Here is a 17763-nt window from a genome sequence, read left to right as displayed (position 1 = left end):
CCTACTCAGCAAGTACAGTTTTACCTAATAATTGTAAAACTAAATATGAGACCATTCAACTTAAGAGGAAAGAAAACAAAACAGTTTCTTGACAGGTAATTTAAGGGAAGAAAGCCTATTGAAAAATGTTTGAGACAACAGAAAAGGACAATAATGAATTAATTTGATTTATTCTCAAATAACTATGGATCTATATTTTTGTTTTTATAGGGTTGGATAATAAATAGCTTAAGTGAGATTTGTAATGTATGGTTTCATTCTTCTTATAATGACTATGGTTTTGTTCTCAAAATTAGATTCTTTTGATATTGAGGACAAAGGAATTTCAGGGGGAAAAATAAGGATTTAGCAGTATATCACAGGTGATACTCAAAAAAAACCAATTATAAATAACAGTGCATGATTTCATTAGAGTCACGTAGCCACTGTGGTTAAAAAAAATCTGATATTTTGTTTGCAGTGTTTCAAAAAGAAGCATTGCTAAATCTACATTCCAGATAACTTTAGAGTAAGAAATGTTACAGACATCAGGAAGCTTCAAAACATGCTTGTACCAATAATGTTTATAACTATAATTAAGAAATAGTAGATTCAAAGTCTTCTAACAAATCATAGATATTCAGGATAAGAGGTTCTATATATTGAGAATAAGCAATCACATATATTCAGAAGGAAATAGAGATTCCAAAATATTTGAAGGTACTAATCACTTGGGTGATTTAAGCTTCAAGTTTAATTAAGACATAACAAAGTATGTACAAATCAGTTAAGGATTCTCCAAGATGTGTGTATGTGTGTATATATGTATGTGTTTTTATGTGTGTGCATATGTGTTGTGTGTATGTAATATATAATAGCACATATTTTATAGGTTTCATATAAATGTAAATAATGTGTATATATTATGAGATATAGGATGGCATTGGTAACTAGTGTGTACTTTCAAACATTTAAGCTAGAGGCGAATAGTTCATAAAGTTTTTGTTTATTTTTTTTTTTTTAATTTTTTTTTCAACTTTTATTTATTTTTGGGACAGAGAGAGAGAGAGCACGAACGGGGGAGGGGCAGAGAGAGAGGGAGACACAGAATCGGAAGCAGGCTCCAGGCTCTGAGCCATCAGCCCAGAGCCCGACGCGGGGCTCAAACTCACAGACCGCGAGATCGTGACCTGGCTGAAGTCGGACGCTCAACCGACTGCGCCACCCAGGCGCCCCTTTGTTTATTTTTAAAGGGGAAATTATTTTCAGTTTAATTTTTTTCAAGCCTTTTGAAATTATCTTTTACTGTTGGAGTTCTCTTCATGATGTTTTAATGACCAAAAACTGTCCCAAGAAATTTGTCCAGGATGATTTAAGTTTGAGAAAGACACTGAAAGTTTATTTAAGACAACAATTGTCCTTAAGGGTCTTAAGCTAACTTTTTATTTGTATGTACTTTGTGATTTCCTTGAAAAATGAAAATGATGTTTTTAGTTTTATGTATCTATTATGAATTTGGAGCAATAGTGACAATTTAGGGTTTAGAAATTACTTAAAGGATATATATGATGCAATATTTTAATTAATTTACATTTATTTTCAGCCTATGTCAGAACCAGTCTAAGACTGGATGACACTCACCTATTTTAGGTATCATTTCTTTGTTTCAGAGGGCTTACTCCATAGTGTTTCAAATATATTAAATCTACCTTTGTCCCACAGTAAACACTTTTGTTTGTTTATGTTAAAAAATTTGAAAGGATTTTATAAATTTGCCCTTTCATTATTATCTTCTGGCTTTTTTCTTCAATAATTATTATGCATCTTGAGGGATAAGTGCAGGGTAAGATAATCTTAATTATAAGAAATTTCAACTTAGCATAATAAGGTTGAGAGGTTACATTCAACAGGCATTTAGTTAAGTATCCCTTAATATCTGATTTGCATCTTTTTTTTTATATTCTAGAAGCCATTTAATTTTTTACAATTTAAATATTTTTCCAGGACCTTGAAAAGTGTATATTTTATCCCTGAGCAATTTTCTCTAGTGCTTAATGAGATATCAGCCCCAGATGTATGTACTTGCAATCTTGACTATACATCTTTAATCCTCTGTTTCCAGACTTGGAGCCTGAAACACCCCTATAGACTGATTTGGATTCTTACCTCTGTGAATCCTAAGCATTCAGTACTTATCACCATCATTATATTCATCACATTGAACTGCAATCAATAATTTAGTTGTCTGATTCTCAGTAACATAAAAGAAAGGAAATGAGAATATATTCATTCATTAACTCAAATATATACAGCCATTCAAATATATATCTTCATATTCATTACATATATTTAAATGATACTCTATACCGCATCGTTCTATGCACTAGTGATATAGGGGCAAATAAAAAGCAAGTCCCGACTCCCCAAAGGTTATATTTTAGTTGCACACCTAATTAATTTTGCACCTAAAACATTGCCTGGACATACTGAATATAGTTAACAAGTATTTTTAAGTGCACAAATAAAAAAATTGTATAATGAAACATAAGAATGTTTGGAGTTACTTAAATTTAGATACTTTAGTACAATTTAAATATGCAGGACAACACATATCTTCACGTTATTTGAAATATAATACAACTACTAATTCTAATCAAAATCAATTGGAATTGTAAATGAAATTAAACCTCAGTTGATTAGTTTTTCATTTATTCATAATCTTTCTCCCAAAGGAACTCATAGACCCATCTTTTCATGAGAGACAAAGAGGAGAGATGAAGGGAGGAAAGGAGGAGGACGGAGAAAGAGCAAGAAAAGAGAATGAGATTAAATTTGGAATGAACTTTTCTAGAAATATTAATGACAATTTAAGTCTTTCCAATAAATTTGCAATGCTATTTATAAAGAAAATGACCAATGTAAGTTTCAATTCAGCTAACTCCTAGTAAATCATTGTTTAATGAAAACAAGTAGAGCAGAAAGTAGAATGTTGCATTTGTTGTTAGCATATCCCTGTAGGAACTGGCAGACATCACATTTGTCAAAGTCACAACTCCTTAAGAGTTTCCAGGAGAACACCAGGATCAAAGAAATTAAATAGATAAGATAAATACGTACATTTTATTTGCAATAGGAGTTTCCCATTTAAGATTCACTTGTTACTATCATTTTAGAACAAGTTAAAAGTATGCCGGTTAGGAATCTTTACCTGACACTAATGGAACCTCTTTTGACAGATTTTTCTGTTGAAAATTATGTGGTGTAAATTGGAGAAAAGAACTGTCAGGTTGGATCAGACATTTTGTATCTGCAGGTGGCTACTTGGCTCATATAGTGTTCCCAACGATAGATGGAAAAACTCATCTGTGCCAGAATGTTCTCTACATTATCAAAGAAGGTGCATATTCTCATTCTGTCCAACAAGTATATTTTAATCATAGTTATAATTATTGAATTAACCAGTATTCCAAGTGTTAATTTGTTTTTCCAACTTGATGGTTCCATTTGATCAATTTTTGTTAAAGATAAATGAAGTAGTAAAACTTCCATTGTGTAAGTAAGCTTTTTTAATTCAATTATCCACAGCATTTTTTTTTTTGCAGTATTTTGTTTCGATCAGTTTTATTGTTAACTAGAGAACTATATTCATGGCCTACATTTTATCGATGTTTGTAGTATATTTTCTTATCAGTTCAAATTTGTTTAAAGTTATAACCATATTATATTTTGCTTCTCCACCTTCCTCTTATCATTTCTTCCTTACTTATTACTCACTGACCTTATTGCTATTTCTGGAACCATCTATGTGCAGTATTGCTTGCCTAAGCCTTTGTGTCTATTGTTCCTTTGGTCTCGAATATGCTTTCCTGAGATATCCACATACTTTCTTCCCTCAGACTTAAGGTAGAATGTCACCAACTCAGAGAGGACTTCCCTGACTTTCCCAAGTGAATTAATACTCAGCCACCTTCAATCCTCTTATTTTATAGCACCTACCATTGCCTTACATTATATAATGAATTTGTATATTATATGATTTATGGATTGTATAAAATTTAAGTGTCTCAAGGCCAGGCACATCAGTTAGTAGTTAATGCTGCCGAAAATTGTGCCTGGCATCTAGTAAATAATAAAACATTTAATGAATTAATCTTACATATCTATGTGGGTTATGAACAATTAGATCAGTTAAAGTCTATGAAGCTGTTCACGAAATAGAACATTCATAACATCAAGTTAAAGAAAATTCAAATGTAAAAAAATGGAAGCCCTTATATTTGGAATAAAACTTCTCTTTCTTTAGGCTTCCAACAGCAGAAGTCAGAAGGAGATCAGAATGCTGAAGTATTCTGCTTGTCCCTCCGTAGGTCTTTAGGTCTTCATATACAGGAGATTCAACCACATGATAGAAATGAGGCCATTACCAGAAGGGCATGAGAGATTGTCAATATGTTTAGAGTAAGTTGACATCTAGACTAGCCATAGGATGCCTCCTATGTAAGTCAAAAGGAAGCCCACACGTGGTGTATGTTCCTCCTCTACAGGCCATCACTGTTGCGAGTCAAGGGACAAAGTCCCTGTGCTGGTCTAAAGATGTCCATCAGAAGTCAAGAAGAATTCACACATCCTTATCTGGGTCAGAGAGCACTCTCCTCAATGTCAAATAGTTACCCTGAAGCCCAGAACACTCCTGACAAGACCTCACAATCATCCCCCTGCCCCTTTTGACACTCGCAGCCTCATCTCTATGCTCTCTCGGGAAAAATCAGGATTTGATTTCTCATGCCTGCTCTCTCATTTTATGTCCGTGGCTAAAAGGAACCCAGAACTTGCCAGGCATTCCTGGTTCTCAAGTCACTAATCTTCATCACGATTCCTCTCTGTCTCCTGATACCCTTTCACCATGCTCTCTGGAACTCACCAACAAGCCCCTTTATCTTCACTACTTTTATGTAATTTCCCCTTATCTTCTTTCTAAATGAAACCTGGTTCTTCTTTGATGACCCTGCTTCTCGTGCCAGCCTCCAAGAGATGGCTATTTCCCTACCACACCACTTAAATCACTGAGATTGGAGGTGAAGTAATGTTCTCTTGCACTTCAGTGTCACTTCCAAAACTGTCTCTTCCCTCCTCCCTAAAACTGCCTGTGATGTCATGACATTAACAGATACTAGCTGCTACTCCTCTTTAAGAAGTCTTTTACCAATCTCTGATCACTTCCTCTCTTCTGTTAAGATTTTAGCTTTAATTTACTGTCTCTCTTTCCAACGCCTTTCTTGTCTTACAATATGGCAATTTCAATATGCTTGTAGACTTCAAAAACACTAGTCTCTCAGTTACTTGACTTCTCTCCCCCAAAGATCTTGTTTTCCACTCTATCACTGTCTTGAAATACTTTCACTATCATGTGATACATGTATCCAAGGAATGTGGAACATGGTATTGACACTTGAGTTTCAGTTTTTGCATATACACTTGGGGTAATAGATTATCTGTTTATTTACTTGTATACCTAGCATAAATTCTTTGCTTAAATCAACTCTAGAAGTTTTCTCTAATTTTATCAGGTAGTAAGGGATCCAATAAAAACATGTATGAATACATATAGGATAATGTAGTCTAATGTTTCTCATAAATATAGCAATCTAGAAATATTCTATATTTCTCGAAAAAGGCACAGTAAAAAAAAACAGGATTGGACATAATGAGAGAAATGCTACTTCAGAGTATTACTGTAGTTTCTGTTGACTTAAATAAGATTAAAATTGTTTAATAACATTAGTACTTCACCAATGAATCTCTACTACATATTCTGTCTTGTTTTCACCAAATTGTATATTTTCTCCGTTGGGATATTTTTAAGTCTCTGGCCCAGATATGAATTGTCTTTATTTTGTTTTCTAAATTATTTTCATAATTTATTCAAATGTTAAATAGTGTATGAATACTGACAAAGAATTTGTTTTAGTAACATAAAATCATTCAAAGCATGTTTTTATTTCAGATTTTAAAAGATTCAGTTATTTAATATTTCTATTTACTTTTCATGTATGGTATGTTTTCTTTATTCAGGGGGAAAAAAAGCTTTTGTTAAAGTAAAATCCAGTTACTTGCTAGCAGTGCCATGAAATTACTGCTTAGCTGGGTTGTCACTGTAAGCCTTTCATCGTCAGTAGTGAACAATGTTAATGACATCATAACATTATGGATAAATCAATACAGCGTGTTAGAATTTCAACGAATTCTCAAAATATATCAGTTGTTCTTTATCAGAGTCAGAGCCTAAATAATGAATAATTTCAAAGTACCTCAAATCCAATTAGCATTTACAAATTTTAATTTGGATGGAGGAGCCTGAGTGAAATGTTTGTCAAATTCAATGTCTGCCTCCCATCATGCCTTTTTCCTTCCTACGTTATATTTTCCTATGCAACGTATTGAGGTTGTTTGAAGACTATCTTTGAAGATACTGACTTTTAATTTAGTGGAGCACCTATTGATTGATTACGAATTATTTGAATTATATTGAAATTCTAAGAATGAATTTGTTTATTTTTATAGGGTACTTGAAGTGTCCGGGTACTTAAAATAATCAATTGGACTGAGCAGATGTACCTCAGGACTTAAGAATTTTTCCAGAAGGAGGTAAGAGATTTAAAAATATGCACATAATTGCATGCTAATAAGTTCTAGTGAAAATATAGGTATAGTAGTACATTTATTTGACATATAATTTAGAGGATAATTTTTAAAAATTAAGGGTACTTTCTGTTTTTACTTAAGTAATTTTTTATTCTGTGAAATGATGTGAATACATGAGATTGCTCTAACATTTCAAAAACTAAAAAGGTTTGTAGGGAAGCCACATTACTGCTTCAAAATGTCAAGATATGGGTCGCTACTATTTTTTTTATCTTTATAATGCAGGAATTAGACTGCGTTTGCCATGTTCCACAAGAGCCACAGCACAGAGATAGTTGACATGTGGGCAGATTGCCATCCAGAAAGATCCTTTGGCTAGCCTAGCCCTTCTATATTTCCTGGACCACATATGGTTACTATCAACTAGAATCCATTCAAAGGCTTGAATGCCAAGCACAGAGGGAGGAGTCAGTTTTTAATGTGTTACACTATCTTAATTTTGACCTAAGATGTGAGACTGAAATATTACCCTTAAAATAAAATACACTTAGAAATATGAATGTATACATATTACTTTTTTTTTTTAACCCTCTAACTATAAATGTTCCTCAAGCTTCATTTCATTGTAAGTACAAGGAAAATTTAGCAGCATGAGGTTAACCATCCCATTGTATTTTATATATTGCTACTGGCAGGAATTGCCATTACAAGTAATAATAAAGGAATTAAAACATATACTTTAAGATCTGTGACTACTGTATAGGAATGGTAATAAAAAAACCCAGAATCTATATATTAATTCCTTTATAGGTTTTTGAGCAGAATAACATTCATTTATTAATTTTATTTTTATTTCAGTAAAACTAAGGAGCTCACAATTTTATTTGGTCCCTTGGGATTTAATTAGATGATCATTTCTACTTAATGTACAAAAATGCTTTTTTCCTTGCTTTGTCATTAGTATCAAGAAAAGTAAGATTTTTAAGAATTTTAAGGAAATTATAATTGCTATATGGAAGCATCACTTACATATGCAAACCTTTAATTACATAAGATAAAAATTTGGTGATTTGAGATGTACGTTGAAGCTGATAAAGTTAGCATCAAGTCCATATGGATTTTTAATGTTTTATAAATGACACATTGTATATCTTTAGATCTGGTAGGTCAGTAAAGATTCCAAAATATGACTTTTGTATTCCCAATTCTCTACACATATATACATATATACATACATATAAACATATCTATACATATATAAAAATATCCATTATTGGGCTAGATTAATTTTTAGCCTTCCACAGTACTAATTTCCTGGGTGCTATTTTTTATTAGTGCATCCTGTGCACAAACATCAAACATTATTTTTCAGTAAATAAGAACCTTCTACTTTGCCAATTACAATTGCCTTATAGGGCACCAATAAAGGAGGGAAAGTTCACAAGATAAATTTCTTGGATACTAATTAAAATCTGTTCCAAATTTATGAAGGCCAAAGTCATACATAGACACAGCATCAATGTGATTGTTGTTATTGCCTTTTATTTTTTTTATTTTTAAAAAAAATTTTTTTTCAACGTTTATTTATTTTTGGGACAGAGAGAGACAGAGCATGAACGGGGGAGGGGCAGAGAGAGAGGGAGACACAGATTCCGAAACAGGCTCCAGGCTCTGAGCCATCAGCCCTGAGCCTGACGCGGGGCTTGAACTCATGGACCGTGAGATCGTGACCTGGCTGAAGTCGGACGCTTAACCGACTGCGCCACCCAGGTGCCCCTGTTATTGCCTTTTAATGTATACTTGAAGATCAAGCCAGTTTTTTGAAATTAATTTATAAACACGTGAACAATCTACATGGATGAGTCTTAAATGACTGAATACAATCAATGATGTACTAATTGTACTAATACTCAACTAATGAGTATTTATTAAAGTCAAAGTAGCAAATTGGACTGAAATCTGATGAAATTTACTTCCAGATACTGCAGGTAAGGGAAATATTTGAAGAATTGAACTTATAATTGTAGGCTTTGAGTAATACAAATGTAAACAGTGGCTGTTAACTATTAGTTTGTTGAAAAATGTGATCAGCCTATCCCAAATTGGAAAACTTGATACCTTTTCCTTTTTTTTTTTTAATTGATGTCCATTTCAGTGACAAGGTCATTCTATCCCTTAGTTTCTCCCTTTTTAAATTTAATTTTAATTTTATTATTATTATTTTTTAAAGAGAATGCAAGCAGGAGAGGTGCAGAGGGAGAGAGTAGTTAAGAAGGCTCCATGCTCAGCACGGAGTGCCACATGGGGCTCGATTTCAGGACCCTGGGATCATGACCTGAGTGTAAATTAGGAGTGCGATGCTCAGTCCACTGAGCCACTCAGGCACCCTTCTCCCTTTATTTAACAGAAGTACACTTAATGAGAATTATTGGCATGTCAAATGTATTGTGAAATATTTAATGTAAAGCTCATAACAAAGATTTCAAGTATTTAAAAAAAATAGGAGGCAATTACAGGAAACTGTAGTTAAGAAAAGGATGTACTAATTTGGACAAGGGAAAATGAGATAAAATTCCACATTAACTAAAAAGGAAAATTGAAAATGTGTGGATGAAAAGGAAGTAAAAAATGATAAAAATGTCAAGAGTATTATATATAATTTATTATTCTACTTGAGATTCATTCTTTATGACTATTGACTAACTTTGATATGTTTTTAAGGAGGTGTCGCAGACAATAGAATGAAATTAGACTCCAGACTCATGTAGTTCTGGATTTCCAAGCTGAATCACTTTGTGACCTTGAGAAAATTGCTTTGCCTTATTTAATTGTCTCATTTATATATTGGGACTAGCAATATCTAATTTTACTTGCTTATAGTTTTCATATATTTTGCAATATTTTATAGTTTTTAATTATATGTTGATGTGTACAGTATAGTTTTCCCTTTGAATACTTTTCAAACTATTTTTATTTTATTTTTCAAAAGTGTTCTGCTTTGTTGTTTAAGTCTTATTTTTATATTCTAGATTATGAGCTTTTCAGGATTAAAAATATTTTTTCTTAGTGTGCCTGCCCCTTCCCAGCAGTTTAAGGGATAGATAATATTTATTTAGTGAGTGACTGAAAGAAAGAAAAGAACCCTTTTATATAGGCATGTTGCTGCTGAATTGAATTAAGCCCTTTAAAACATTTAAGTTGTCTAAAAAATGTCACTATTTAAGAGATAGACATTTTTTTCAAATGAAAGACAGTTTTGACTTATATATCCATGTATTAATTAAACTTGTTTAATTTTGATTTCTAAGTAGTGTCTCTTAGCTTACAACATACTGATGTTTCATTCTGTTTTAACCACTAACAGTCTCTAAGGCATTAGAATATATTTTCCTTATCATAGAATTCCCTAGCCATTTATTCTTTTATTTTTTAGAGAGAGAAAGAAAGAGAGTGCACAAGCTGGGGAGAGGAGCAGAGAGAGAGAGAGAGAGAGAGAGAGAGAGAGAGAGAGAGAGAGTCTTGAGCAAGCTCCACACTCATTGTAAAGCCACATGTGAGGTTCAATCCCAGGACCCTGGGATCAGGAGCTAAGCTGATAGCAAGAGTCACTGACTGAGCCACCCAGGTGCCACTCCCTAGCCATTTTTAAAACAAAGAGAAAAAATTAGGTTGTTCAGGTATATAAGAATCATGCTAGAACTGATCTCCCATTCAATTCTAATAACAAGAAACCATCGTGATCTGTATACATAGCAAGCCCTCACTTCCTCACTTTGGCTCAGATGTTAGTGTGCACAGGGTCAGAAGGAGTGCTTTGAGGTGTGGCTATACTCCTGAGAAAATCCAGCACATGCTTAGCCTCCTCTGCATCTAGTGAGAGTGGAATTAGCATGGCCATGGGTAGCAAGGAAATGTTACTTACCTCTTTGAAAAATTTCATTGTCTGTATGTTTGTACAAATTTTATCTCAGATTCAGACTGAATCATTTATTTATTTTTCTGGCTAATAATTCCTTCATCATACTGTTCTTCCTCCCTCCCCCTCCCCTCTTTCTCCGCTTCCTTCTCTTCCTTCTTCTCCTTCTCCTTCTGCATCTTTGATAATTTATGCTAAATGGTTTTAGGCCCACAGAATTTCTGAGCCAGAAGGGATTTAAGAGAACATTTCATTGTTTACATAAGGAAACTAAGGCCAAGATAAACCTAATACAAGTTACAGACACCAGGAACCCAAGCTCCAAACTCTAATTTTAGAGTTCTTTCTTTTATATCATAATATCTTGGGAGCAAGATATTCTTTTTGCTGGACATTCTTTCTTACTCATTTTAGGATTATCTGTTGACAGTTTCCATTATTTATCAGCATTGTCTTCAACTGAAATTTATACTCGTACAGACAAAATAAAGAGGTGACATCCTCTTCTTCCACAAAGAAAAGCTTGTCAGTGCGTAAAAATAATTGAGCAAGAAAGATTGGGTAATAAGAGAAAAGCATATATAGTGTTCTACCTCAGGGAACAGACCTATTTAGGGAATGACATTTTATGGCTGGCTACATATATGTTGATATATATATGAAATGCAAAAACACTGCGCAGGACTCTTGTCTTTATTAAACTCTGTACGATGTGTAGTTTCTTTGGGTAAAAATTCTCTATATATTTATTTTTCCTTACTAACTTTATTGATGGATAATTTAGGGATTATAAACCTCATCTTTTTTAAAGGCTCAATTCTGTGAGTTTTGACAGTGGTGTATACCCATGAAACCACCACCAGAAGAAATATACAGAATATTTCTATCACCCTGAAAAGATTCTTTACCACCTTTTACTTTTTTCATAGCATGCATTAGTTTGCATTTTATATAAATGGAATCATATAAGTATGTATTTTTGTGTATTTTTTTCACTTTATATAATGACTTAGACATTTATATGTTTGTTCGTATCAGTAATTCTTTTTATTGTTGAATAGTATTCCATTGAGGGTATACTACATTTGCTTATTCATTCACTTGTTGATGGATAGTTAGTTGTTTCTTGTGACTATTGTGACTTAATTTTCTATGAGCATTTGTATAAGTCATTGTGTCAACATGTGTTTTCATTTCTCTCGGATACACATGTAGAATTGGAATATCAGGGTCTTTGGTAAGTGTATACTTAACTTTTTAAGAAATGATAAACAGTTTTTCAAGTGTTTTTACCATTTGGCATTCACCTGAGTATTATATGAAATTTCCTGTTGCTCAGCATCAAAGGTCTTCAAACCATAGTTCTTGAGCCAAATCAGCTTTATTTGTAAATAAAGTTGTATTGGAACACAGCCGCACTCATTTGTTACAAATGAGATGCTTTTATGCTACAAAAGCAGAATTAGGTAATTTGAACAGAAACCATATGGCCTTCAAAGCTTAAAATATTTACTTTCTGTCCCTTTAAACAAGAAGTTTGCTGATCCCTGCTCTGCATTCTTGCAAAATTTCTTATTGTCAGTCATTCTTAATTTTAGCCATTTTAATGTATATGGGATGGTATTTCAGTGGGATTTAATTTGCATTTCCCTGATGACCAATGATATTGAGAATCTTTTAATTTCCGTTTTTGCCATCTATATATCTTCTTCTCTGAATTATGCATTGAACTATTTTGCTCTATTTTTTTAACTGGCTTATTCTCTTACTATTTTTTTCAGTTGTGAGAGCACTTTATATATTCTGGATACAAATCCTTTGGTAGATATATATGTTTCATGAATATTTTCTCCCATTCAATGGCTTTCATTTTTTTTTAATTTTTTAATGTTTTACTTATTTTTGAGACAGAGAGACACAGAGCATGAGCAGGGGAGGGACAGAGAGAGAGCGAGACACAGAATCCGATGCAGGCTCCAGGCTCTGAGCTGTCAGCACAGAGCTGGACTCAGGGCTCGAACTCACGAACCATGAGATCATGACCTGAGCTGAAGTCGGACGCTCAACCGACTGAGCCACCCAGGCGCCCCAAAATACCTTTCATTTTCATACACTTAAGTTTCTTTTGAATAGCAAACATGTTAATATTGATGAAGTGCTATATATCTTTTTTTTAAATCATTTGTACTATTGGATACTAAGAAACCTTTGCTTACCCCAATGTAAGGTTTTTCTCCAATATTTTTCCAATATTTTCTTTTTTAATGTTTATTTATTTATTTTAAAAAAGAGAAGGAGAGAGGGAATGTGAGCAGGGGAAGGGCAGAGATAGAGAGAGAGCAGGAGAGAATCCCAAGCAGTCTCTGCATTGTCAGTGCAGAGCCCAACGTGGGGCTCAAACTCATGAAACCATGAGATCATGACCTGAGCCAAAATTGAGTTAGATGATTAACCAACTGAGCCACCTAGGCACTCCTCCAATATTTTCTTCTAAGAGTTTTATTATTTTAGTTTTTGAAAGACTATGATCTACTTTGACTATGATCACTTTTTATACATAGTATAAGATATGTCGAGATTAAACCTTTTTTTTCTATGCCGTTGTCTAATTGTTCTAGCATTATTTGTTGAAAAGTCATTTTTTTCATTGTCTTATGTTAGAAGCTTTTTCAGAGATCAATGGACTACTCTGGGCTAATTGTCTCCATTGGACTATGACTACATTTGCCAATAACACATTGCCTTGATTTTTGTAGATTTACACTAAGTCTTAAAATCAATGACTTGTATAAGATGATCAATTCAGCTGTATTTTAAAATTTATTTGGTATTGCTAGATTGTTTTCTCTACTATATAATTCCTCTGCCCTCCCCCTCACACATACAAAAAGCCTCCTAAAGTTGTATTGGAATTTTGTTGACTCTGTAAATCAGTACATGTTTCTTTAGCTATCTTATTATTATTGATTTTTAATTTTATCCTACTTTGTTCAGAGAACATTCTCTGATATCAATCATTTAAAATCTCATGAGTGTTATTTTAAGGTCCACCATATGTGCTTCACTGTGTACTTTAGATCCATTATGTGTTTACTGATTTATTTTTGTCTAGTTGTTATGGTTATATAATTTTAATGTTCTTCTTTAATGCTGTCACGGATTGGTTCTTGGACTTTGTGGTTTTTTGGTAGGTGCATAGACATTTATGCCTAGTATGTTTTCATAATGAATTGGACTTCTTACCATTAAGTACCATTTCTTTTTATCTTTGATAGTGCTATTGCCTTAATGTCTATTTTAGCTGATATCAAAATAGTCACTGCAGCAATTTTATGGTTAATGTTTGTATCTATTCATTCTCAAGTCATCTGTTAAAGCTGCAGTTGAGCGCTTAATGCATTCTGATTTCTGTTCCTTTGTAATATGTATCCCCTGCCCCTATCCCACCAAGAAAAGAAAAGCTTTTAGGATCCTACTTTTATCCCTGATACTCTGAAATAGTGTTATGTTATGCCTTTTATGACTTGTTTTATTTTGTCATCATTGCAATAGACACTAAACAGACCCTTTTAATCTGAAGACTTTTGCCGTTTCACTTACGGGAAATATTCTTGATATAGATAAAGATATAGATATATCTACATGTTTGATCTAAATGTAGTTAGATGAAGATATATCTATACATATGAAATTTATGTCAATATTTATATAGTTACATGTATCTGTGAGATATATATATATATATATATATATATATATATATATGTTTCTTCCCTGAGTTTTCTGTCTTCCTATTACTTTAGTCCTAAAAATCTGATATTTGGCTGCTTTAATTGATCCATTAATTTTCTGTTACTTCTAGTCTTCCATGTCATGTTTTTGCTGTTTTCTTTTGTGGAAATTTTTCTCGATTTTGTTTTTCAACCCTTCTATTTCAGTACTTCTTTCAGTTATGATAATTGGAATTGCTAAGAGCCCTTTCTGGCTCTCAGTTGCATTTCCCTGTAGTCTTGTTTGTTTGTTTTTGATTAAAGTTTAATTAGCATACAGTGTTATATCAGTTTCAGGTGTACAATAAAATGACTCAAAAATTCTATATATTACTCAGTGCTCATCACAATAAGTGTGCTCTCCTTCCTCTGTTTTACCTTTCCCCTGACACACCTCCCTTCTGGCAACCACCAGTTTGTACTCTATATTTCAGAGTCTGTTTTTTTTGTTTCTCTCTTTTTTTTCCTCATTTGTTTCTTAAATTTCACATATGAATGAAATTGCATGTTAGTTGTCTTTCTCTGACTTATTTTTAAACATTTAGCATTCTACTCTCCAGATCCATCCATGTTGTTGCAAATGGCAAGATCCCATTCCTTTTCATGGCTGAGTAATATTGCTTTCCATATATATGTACCATATCTTCCTTACCCATTCACCTATGGATGGATACTTGGGTTGCTTTAATTAATATCTTGACTATCGCAACTAATGCAATTTTCATTTTCTTTGGTAAAAACCCAGTCATGGAAGTGCTGGTTCGCTGGTTCATGTAGCAGTTTTGCTTTGAATTTTTTGAGGAGACTCCATACTATTTTCCACAATGGCTGTACCAATATATATTCCCACCAGCAGTGCACCAGTGTTCTGATTTCTCCACGTCTTCACCAAAGCTTGCTATTTCTTGTGTTTTTATTTTAGCCATTCTGTGAGGTATGAAGTGATATATCATTGTTGTTTTGACTTGCATTCCCTTGGTGATGATTGATGTTGATCATCTTTTCATCTGTCTGTTGGCCACCTGCACATCTTCTTTGGAAAAATGTCTATATATGTCCTCTGCCCATTTTTTAATTGAAATATTTGATTTTCCGTGTTGACTTGTATAAGTTCTCTATGAATTTTGGATATTAACCCCTTATTGGATGCATCATTTGCAAGTATCTTCTCCCATTCAGTAGGTTATCTTTTTGTTTTGTTGATGGTTTTCTTCAGTGTCCAAAAGCTTTTTGTTTGGCGTAGTCCCAATGGTTAAATTTTGCTTTTGTTTCCTTTGTCAAAGGAGACATATCTAGAAAAATGTTTCTGCAGCTGATGTTAAAGAGATTACTTCCTTTTTTCTTCTAGGAACTTTATGGTTTCAAATCTAACATTTAGGTCTTTAATCCATTTTGAGTTTATTTTTGTGTATAGTATGAGAAAGGGGTCCGGTCACATTCTTTTGCTTGCAGCTCTGCAGTTCTCCCCAGTATCATTTGTTGAAGAGACTGTCTTTCACCATTGTATATTCTTGCCTCCTTTGTTGTAGATTCATTAACCATAATAGCATGGCTTTATTTCTGGATTCTCTGTTCTCTTCTATTGAACTATGTGTCTATTTTTTGTGCCAGTACCATACTGTTTTGATTACTACAGATTTGTAGTATACCTTGAAATCTGGGATTGTGATAGCTACAGATTTGTTCTTTCTCAAGATTGTTTTGGTTATTCAGGGTTATTTGTGGTTCCATACAAATTTTAGGATTATTTATTCCAGTTCTGTGAAAAATGCACAAAATGTATTGTGATAGAGATTACATTAAATCTGTAGATTGCTTTGAGTAGTGGACATTTTAACAATATTGATTCTCCCAGTCCATGAGCATGGAGAATTTTTCTATTTGTGTGTGTCATCTTTACTTCTTTCATCAGTGCTTTATAGTTTTTGGAATACAGCTCTTTTACCTTCTTGGTTAAGTTTATTCCTAAGCATTTTATTGTTTTGGTGTAACTGTAAATGGGATTGTTTTCTGAATTTCCCCTCTTGCTACTTCATTATTAGAGTATATAAATATGCTAGGTTTTGTAATTAGTTTGCTAGCTTGAGACTTGACTGAATTCACTCATCAGTTCTTGTAGTTTTTTTGGTAGTGTTTAGGGTTTTCTGTATATAGTATTATGTCATCTGCAAATAGTGTTAAGTTTTACTTTGTCACCAATTTGGATGCCTTTTATTTCATTTTTTTGTTTTGTTGTGTTTTGTTTTGTTTTTGTTTTGTTTTGCTTTGTTTTTGCCTGGTTGCCATGACTAGGACTTCCAGTACTATGTTGAATAAAAGTGATGAGAGTGCATAGCCTTGTTTTGTTCCTTATCTTAAAGGTAAAGTGCTCAGGTTTTCACCATTGAGCTGTGGGTTTTTCATATGTAACCTTTATTATGTTAAGGTATGTTCTCTCTAAACCTACTTTGTTGAGGGTTTTTATCATGAATGGATTTTGTATTTTCTCAAATGTTTTTCTGCATCTATTGAAGTGATTATTTTTTGTCCTTTCTCTTGTTGATAAGATGTATCACGTTGATGGGTATTGCAAATGTTGAGTCACCCTTGCAACCCTGGATTAATCCCACTTGATCTCATGGCAAATGATTGTTTTAACATATTATTGGATTTGGTTTGGTAATATTTTGTTGAGAATTTTTGCATTTTATTCATCAGAGACACTGGCCTATAGTTTTTTCTTTCCTTTCCTTTCTTCTTCTTCTTCTTCTTCTTCTTCTTCTTCTTCTTCTTTTTGTTATGTTTTTATCTGGTTTTGGTATCAGGGTAATGGTGGCTTCATATAATTTTGAAGCTTTCCCTTCTCTTCTGTTTTTTGGAATAGTTGGAGAAGAGTAAGTATTAACTGTTCTTCAAAAGTTTGGTAGAATTCATCTGTGAAGCCATCTGGTTCTGGATTTTTGTTTTTTGGGAGTTTTAAAATTACTGACTCCATTTCATTGCTACTAATCAGTCTGTTCAAATTTTCTGTTCTTTCCTGATTCAACTTGGGAAGGCTATATGTCTCTAGGAATTTATTCATTTCTTCTAGGTTTCCAATTTGTTGGCATACGTTTTTTTCATAAAATTCTCTTAAAATCTTTTGTATTTCTGTGGTGTCAGTGATTACTTCTCCTCTTTATTTTCTGATTTTATTTTTTGAGCTCTCTCTCTCTCTCATATCTTTTGAAAGAACCAGCTACTGATTTCATTGATCTCTTCTATTGTTTGTTTGGTTTTATTTTTTAGTCTCTATTTCACTTATTTCTCCTCTAATATTCATTATTTCCTTCATTCTGCTGACTTTGGGCTTTGGTATTCTTTTTCTTCTAGCTCCTTTAGGTATAAGGTTAAGTTGTTTGTTTGACATTGTTCTTGCTTCTTGAGGTAGGCCTGTATTGCTACAGTGTTTACTCTTAAAACAGCTTTTGCAGCATC

The 17763-nt window shown here is 33.1% G+C and overlaps 1 protein-coding gene across 1 annotated transcript in view; it reads left to right on the top strand.

Annotated features, from left to right (window-relative positions):
- The window catches only part of SEMA3A (semaphorin 3A), a 471231-nt gene that overhangs the window by 147179 nt on the left and 306289 nt on the right, over nt 1-17763 (top strand). The window contains exon 2 of the mRNA XM_043588730.1: nt 6541-6624. The gene's annotated coding sequence lies outside the window, so the exon portion shown is untranslated. The remainder of the gene's footprint in view (nt 1-6540; nt 6625-17763) is intronic.

This window comes from Prionailurus bengalensis, chromosome A2 (genome assembly GCF_016509475.1).
Source record: "Prionailurus bengalensis isolate Pbe53 chromosome A2, Fcat_Pben_1.1_paternal_pri, whole genome shotgun sequence".
Taxonomy (NCBI): Eukaryota; Metazoa; Chordata; class Mammalia; order Carnivora; family Felidae; genus Prionailurus; species Prionailurus bengalensis.
Note: the sequence above shows the minus strand (reverse complement) of the source record. Positions and strands in the feature narration are given on the sequence as shown.